Source organism: Octopus bimaculoides, chromosome 13 (assembly GCF_046866305.1).
Source record: "Octopus bimaculoides isolate indiv1 chromosome 13, ASM4686630v1, whole genome shotgun sequence".
In the NCBI taxonomy this organism is placed as follows: Eukaryota; Metazoa; Mollusca; class Cephalopoda; order Octopoda; family Octopodidae; genus Octopus; species Octopus bimaculoides.
The window spans coordinates 12,264,179-12,272,877 of NC_142940.1; positions in this window are offsets into that span (position 1 = coordinate 12,264,179).

Genomic DNA, 8,699 nt, shown 5'->3' on the forward strand with positions numbered 1-8,699 from the left:
TAAAACTTATTTTTGTATAATGATATACATACATTTTCTCTGATGTTATCGTCTATGCGCCTTGGATATCTGTGACATGTTACGTACCGGTGAACACATCACAACTAAATACCTAAATAAAACTCTTTTTTACACCGTGCAAGAGCGAAAACGTTGGAATGGAGTCTATTGTATTCTTCGGCGAGAAAAGCATATTCTCTTATTCTGTAAGTATATTATTAAGGGGAGTAAATTGGATGTGCTGACAATATTTTCTCGGCAACTATTTCGTGAGTGAATCTAAGACAAAAGCATTCAAATGAAGAGTTTGTCTCGGAGAATTTTCTCGTTACTTTAACTACGACCAAGATCTTTTTCAAAGGCAAATGAAATCAAACAAGCAAGAGCAGCGTTGTAAATGAAGATATATATACACACATATACGTATATATATATATATATATATATATATATATATATATATATATATATATATATATATATATATATATATATATATGTATGTATGTATATTTACACAACCAGGCGTAGAAGCAGAGAGGGAGAAAGGAGAAAGATAGGAGTGGTTATATGTGTGTATATAATATACTCACATTCATTCACAAAGATACCGCCATACTTGCTTGCATACTTAAATATATACATCCTCCCCCTCTCTCTCTCTCTCTCTCTCTCTCTCTCTCTCTCTCTCTCTCTCTCTCTCCCTCTCTGTTCGTTTCCATCTCAGTCCTACACACACACACACACACACATACATGCACATTGAAAGAGAGAAGCTATCATACGTGAAAGACTTCAGTTCGAATTAAAGAAAACGCTAATGATATAGAGATATTTGCAAAAGAAATTTACAAGTTGACTTTTCGACGAGCTTTAGTACCATTTGATAAAATTATATATCTAACGAATAGGAGGGCCCTGTGTTTTGTTTACACGTCGTATTCTTAGGTAGTTTTTCTGATTGCAAAATGAATCACCTTCATTAGCAACTATTCATGAAGCCAGTGGAAAACGGTGGTGGATGTCGCAGCAGTCAGTTGTTCGTGCTTGTGGCAGCTACCATGATAAATCTCATTGGTGTAGGACTGCTAATAATGAAACCGATCCTCTTGTCATTTTGGAATATTCTGTTGTCTTTCTGCGTCTTTTTCTGGTGAGGAATGGTAATTGGATTTCGTTACAGATTAGTTTGTTCTGGTCAAGAGTGGCTCTGTATTTCATCAATTTTGATCAAAGTCATTTGCTTTATTCACTGCATGAAACTCTCGCTTCCCACTTACCTATCTATCTATCTATCTATCTATCTATATATCTATATATCTATCTATCTATCTATCTATATATCTATATATCTCTCTATCTATCTATCTATCTATCTATCTATCTATCTATCTATCTATCTAACTATTTTTCTCTGTATATCTATTTATTCATCGATCACACTCTCTCTCTATCTCTCTGTATATCTATCTATCTATCTATCTATCTATCTATCTATCTATCTATCTATCTATCTACCTATCTCTTTCTCTCTCCCTACATTTATCTATCTAGCTATTCATCTTACTAATATCTCTATCTCTTTCTCTGATCTTCCAGTTTTTCCTTCCCCAAACCTTCCCACTTTATCCTCTCTTCCCCCGACTTTAACTTCTACTTCTTTCTTCGTGCATTGAGTAACTTTGACTGTAGATAATTTAATGTTTAACACGAGTGTCAACGGAATTCAGCTTTCACGATAGTCAGTGTGAAAGGCGAGACGAGTATTAGATTTAAATAGCTCTTACTATTAAGTAGGTATTGAGAAAATCTAGAATCGGAAATATGGCGATGGCTGTTTCTCCTCATACGCTTATTTGGATTGTCCTTATTCTTATTGCTGCTGTAGTACTTGCATTTGCTGTTGATGATTTTGATGATGGCATTCATTGAGATGACCGTGTTGGAGATGGTGTTGCTGTGGTTATATTACTGTTGTTGTTTAACGATATTAGTGTCCAGCTCCGATAGCAGCAATAAGACTGTGTATTGAAGTAGTAGTAATGAATTAATTGACCGAAATGTATAAATATATATGAAGAAGAATGTATATATATTTCTATAGCTATGAATATATGAATATACATGTGTGTATGTAAAAGTACTTCTATAGAGACATCCATATATATAGATATATGCGCGTTCGTATGTGTGCGAGCGCGTGTGTGTATGCGAGTGTCTGCAAGCGTTAGCTTGCACTAGTGTGTATAGATATATGTATATATGTATGTATATATGTATATATTTAAATGTATATACATATATAAATGTATATACATATATATATGTATATACATATATATACATGTATATATATGTAAATATGGGTGCATGCATATATGATATGCAAAGATACGTACATACATAGATACGTAGATACGTACATGCATAAATACATCTACATACATACATACATGCATACGTATAAGGCAGACGACGCATATGTTTATGCATATCTGTAAGTCTGTATATGAATATGACAAGAAGGAAATATAATATTAAGTGAAGAAGCAATGGAGACTAATTAATTAAGAAAAATCAATGATTTGCATATCGCATTTACAGGATTACACCAACCCGCTGGTTGCTAGTGATATTTTAACGAAACAGTTATGAACAAGTCATATTTAAATTAAATTTAATATTTACTGATTAATAGTCGATGGAGCACAAGGAAGACTGTGTATTGAACGAAGTAAATGCTTTGTGTTATGTAGTGACTTCACACTACATCATCTGCCCAAATAGACACTGGCGTTGACATTATATGAAACTATCAATCGTGAATGAAATGAGCATGAATAATATAGGACTTCCAATTCCTGGACAGTAGTTTGTGGCCATTTCACAATACGCACACGCATATATTCAAACACAAACACACACACACAATCCCATTCCCGTATGTATACATACGATGCGTCCTGCCCTACTCTTCGAAACGCCTGTGTGAGAATGGGAGTAGCTGATGAAGGAAATTGTTCTCTATGTGGCCTGTGTTTGTTCTGTACTCTGGTTATTTATTTTTTTTTGTCTACGTTTTGTTTGCAATGTCCTGTACCCACATATGTACCTATATATACAGGTAGACGTAGGTATGCACATACTCATTTATTATTTGTTTTACATATTATTTATATATATATATATATATATATATATATATATATATATATATATATATATATATATAATGCAAGACAGTTAGGGGTCAGGCACAGGCATGTGTATCGGAGTGTTTATAACTATTTAAATGGTTTCATATACTGTTTGTAGGCTATTTTTTATGTGCCTTATATTTTTATATTTTCATTTTTCATTTATTTTTATTTTTTACTTTATTCTTATTTTATATTTGTATTGAATTTTGTAAATCTCTGAAGAGGCCTAGCGAATCATGCATGTACTCCCATTACATCATTTTCATCTGCCAAATTATAAATAAATTCATTACGTTTTTCAGTTTTTGTTTGTACACATGCCTGTTGTATGTATATACGTACATATATATATATATATATATATATATATATATATATATATATATATATATATATATATATATATATATATATATATATATATATATGTGTGTGTGTGTGTGTGTGTGTGTGTGTGTGTGTGTGTGTGTGTGTGTGTGTGTGTGTGTGTGTGTACGTGATTTTGAGCATATGTGTGTTTGCATGTATATTAGATGTCTGTCGTACAAAATATGTTGTGGAGGTTATTTAGCGGCGCTGAATGAAAAAAGGATTAAATTTCAGGAAATGATGTACATATAAATAAATAGACCATTTAAAGTTGAAAAGAACGGTATTTCTTGTTTTTGATGAAACAGATAAATATATATATGTATATTTTGCTTGTTAATCCTTCATCGAAGTAGGATTTTTCTTCTTATCTCCATGTCGATTTCGAAGATTCACATATACAGACTCATAGAACTGTGAACAATCATGTTCAAGAGGAATTGATAGCATTCTGAACATTCATGATTAAATGTCATTGATAAAAATTATAAAGAGAAAGTAACACAAAGGGATCACTGGCAGAGAGCTTGACGGACTTCTTCAGCCAGCTGGTCATGCTACTTCTGGCTGATGACGAGCAAAAACTCAGAAACATGCCCCTGAATGCAGGCTTGGCTGGGTGGAGGAGTTTGTCTCCCCCTCGCAAACATAAGGACACAGAAAATGTGTCAAGGCCGAAGGAAGAGGTGTTGCTTCCTAGGGCTAAATAGCAGTAGCATATTCCCTTATTGGGACAGTCACGTTAAGTTGACAGTATACAACTACTTTATCGCATCACTACTGCTTAAATTTCTCTGAGAGATTTAGAAATGTATTATTTCTAATTTATCAACAACTTGTTTTCCCAATAACGTACTTGGACATTACGTTTTTGTTAAGACTCCTTAAGGGTTAGCAAAGTTTCCTAGTGCGGTGAATGCGGAGTGATATTTATTCAGAAGCAAAATGGGGCAAGTATGGATGTTTCATTCTAACTTACGTATCATCAGGATAGCATTACAAATCGTGCGTCCAACGTCAGTAATTCTTATACTTTATTTATTGGGGTTAGTTACTAACTGGAGGTAGTATTCACATGTAAACAAATTGTTAAGAGTCAAGAATGCTTGTCGTTATCAAGTTGAGAAATGAAATACATTTTTGTTTTTGAAAAGTAGTTGCTGTTGTATGAAGGTTAAGATAATGAACAATACATATATATATATTGCTGGTGGGGAATTAAATTTTCTTTCATCTTCACTGAAACACTAACATTTCTTAAATGATATTTTTTTTCCTTTGCAACATGTTCTTACTTAGAATTCTAAGATATCTTACTGTTGTTTAATTCATCAATGAACTGCTTTCTGCAAAATTAGTATCTCTTGTTTGAAGATTAAATTAATGAACAATACCTATATATATATATATATATATATATCGCTTCTAGGGAATTAAATCTTCTTTTATTTTGAAATCAAACACTAACGTTTCTTAAATGAATTATATTTTTTTCGTTTCGTAACATTCTTCTTGCTTAGAATTTTGAGATGTCTTGTAGTTTATGTCTTAAGGTAGAATCTTTCATGCTAAGAACAGTGAATTCCTTCACATTCCTAAGATCTATGAGTGGTATCAAACCAATGCGAAAGAAGAAAGACGGCGTTGAGTGCAAACCTCAATTACAGAGGAAAAGATCTCCGTGCAGCATGAAGAGAAATTCAAATTTCTTTGAATATTACAAAGACTGGACAATTCTTCGAGCGAAAGTGAGAATTGTTGCCGATATTATTATTGTTACTGTTGCAGATGCTTTTGTTGTTGATCTTACTACGTTTCTTGGAATTATCTACGTCATATTGCTTCAGAGTTTAATGTAACAAAGTAAAAGGTAAAATGTCAACTCTGGCGGAATTTAGCGTATGTTGATAAAGGCCTTGAAATTTAGCGTTTAAAGAAAAATAGCCATTATTATATACGTTTGCAGTGAGGATTCGCACTTAGATACACGCATACAAAAATAGACATATATTCACACACGTATGTGTGAGAACATATCTTTATGTGTAAATATTTAAATATATATATATATATATATATATATATATATATATATATATATATATATATATATATATATATATATATATATATACACGTATATGAGAACGAGTATACTGATTTATATATGAATACATTATGTGATTACATACATACATACATACATAAATAACTACATACATATATGCATACATACATTATATTTCCATACGTATCTGTGTGCGTGTTCCGTACGCACTGAAACCAAAAATCCTTTCAATCCGTATGCTGGCAAATAAAATCAATGCCCAGATTAATGTGGCTATATTAAGTACCACATTTTTTAAATGATAGATACTGAGGTATATCCGGGATTTTTGAGCAAGAGTGTAGAACTGGGAACTGCGATCGAATCCTATATTGCCCGCGTACAATATATTGATGCATGGGGGAATCAAAAGAAAAGTCACAGTATTCAGATGATAACCTAGGGCCATGTATTTTATTTATTTGTTTATATTTGTGGTTACATGATTTTGGAACACTTCTGTAATATACATACACACATAAATATATACAGTGTCGATGTGCATGCCTTGACCAAGTTTCCATACATGAGGCTGATAATATCATAAAACTTGGAAGACAGTTCCTTGAGCAACATTCCTTGTGCAATAACATAGAATTCATGCCAAAATAAGTCGCACGTCTCTACCGTAATATCGTCAGATAAAAGGATGAGCCTAAAAGTGCAGAAGACTATATAAGAACTTGTTAGTAGAAAGCTCCGACATAACAGTAACATTGATCATTAGAGAAGTCTATCAAGGACCAATAACCGGATTACTACCTCCCACTTTGAAGGTCATTCGTTTTCAATCTAGGAAGAAGAAATATCAACCCAATACCTAATTCACAAAAAGAATAGAGATGCAGGGAATCCAGTAAAATGTGACAACCGATGCAGACTTTGTGGAGTTAGTACATAAGATATCACCCACATCATAAGCCGTTGTCCGAAAATGTCATTACGGCATTATTTAGCGATGAGACATGATGTTGTAGCTAAGACACTCTATAATGAAATCTGTTAGAAGGATAATTCTAAGGACAAAGAGATAAGAACACACAGTATGGCAGAGACCATAGCCATTCATAATAAGAAGGATAACTGATGGAATGTCCCAGTGAAGACCTCAATAAAATGTAAACACAACAGAACAGATGTAATGATTTGGGGTAGAGAAGAGAAACTGTATACAGTTGTGGAAATTAGCGGCCCAGCGGATGTTAACATAAAGATAAAGATCAGTGAAAAACAGAATACCTACGCTGAATTATTGAGAAATCTGCAGTTACTCTATCCAGATTACAAGTTCAGGTTTATACCTCTAACTATTGGGTCCCTGGGCTATATAAAACACTACCTAAATACTAATCTTGAGGAATTAAGCTTCACAAAACAGAAAGAAGAAAACTTATTCGAAATTATCAGACTCAATCCATTGTGTGTGAGTGTGTCATTGATATGTGTTTACGTTTGTCCACACCAGCGTTTACGTCCCCGTAACCTAGCAGTTTGGTAAAAGGGACGAAGCAAATTGTACCAGGATTAAAAAATTAAATACTAGGGTCATTTCATGGGACTAAATATTATAGTAGTGCCCCAGTGTGGCGGCAGTCTAATGACTGCAACAACTGAAAGAGAAAAGGTACAGGAAGATAGAATTGAGGTAGAGAGAGAACCATTCATGATGGGAAAAAACCTTTGTTAAAGTCTATCTCCATTATATGTAGATATTAAATGTCAGAGCAACAGGGTAATAGCTGGCTGCGTCAGAGAGCTCTCGGTTTATTGAAATTTGACGCACTAACTCGTGCCTTCAATATCACTGTACATTCTGCTGTACAAAAAAAAAAGAAAAAGATTTAAGTGTTCGATGAATACAGTTGTACATTTGGAGGTGCATTGTTTAAGTGTAATGGCAAGGTCCTTTACAGAACAAGGAGCTGGACGTATTCCAGCCTTGTGTGTTTACGTACGTTGACGAAGCAATTGGGGTGAAAGTAAATTCAGAGAGGATTGGTCAAAATATGACTTACGCACGTTATATAAACATTCTAGTTAATAACTAATCCAATATTTATAGACCTATATCCATAATCATAGTGGATATTTAGAAAACGCATATAGAGACATTTTGTCTAGATAAGTTTGCTTCCTATTAATGTATTCATCAGCCATATTTCTACATTCTCATCAAAGCTGCGGTCCCTAATCTATGATTGGACAAGGCTGTGAATAAACAACTCTCTTAGACTGCATTCCCTCCCAACGAAGCGTTCTCGATTAATTTCAACGTAGCTGTTCCCCAAAACATCCCGAACAGTTTTTGTATTCACACTGTAACTTTTCTAACTGCAATACAGATTAGATGTTCTCGTGCTATCTCTACTCAAACACCCGTGACATTCTCAATTATTTTCTTCAACCAGTTCACACTGCGTTGGACCCTGTCATAAATAATGGCCACATTTTTACCACAAACCAATCTTTATTGTATTCTATTCTCATCCATGAATTTTCCACAGCTTTTGGTCCCATGCTCCATGCCAATCACCGATCTTAAGGGAAGAGCAACAACGACAATAACAAAAATTGCAAGTGAACAATAGCAAGGGCGGCAGCAGCTTTTGCCTGGCTGAATTAAAACCAATGGACGTAAAGTGTGTATAATAAAATAAACGTGTAAACTATATCTGAACAAATAATAATTGCACAAAACTATTCATCTTCTTAACTGCTCTATATTTCATATTGATTTTCAGCAATACATATTTATTTACAGCATTTCTGTTCTGTGCTATTATAACAATTCCATGTGGGCGTAAGCAGCTATCTGTGAAACATAAACATTGTTCAATATGTTGTTTAGTTGCTGTATGAAGTTCTACAGATTTCAAGTGTTGAGTTCAAAGAATATATAAGTATTTCACAATTGCCAGCAGATTTGCTAAAGGAAAGGAAAAAAATATTAAAACAACGCGTATTTTCTTCAATGATTTTAATAATATTCAATTATTAACACTCACATTTCATATAATTTCCTA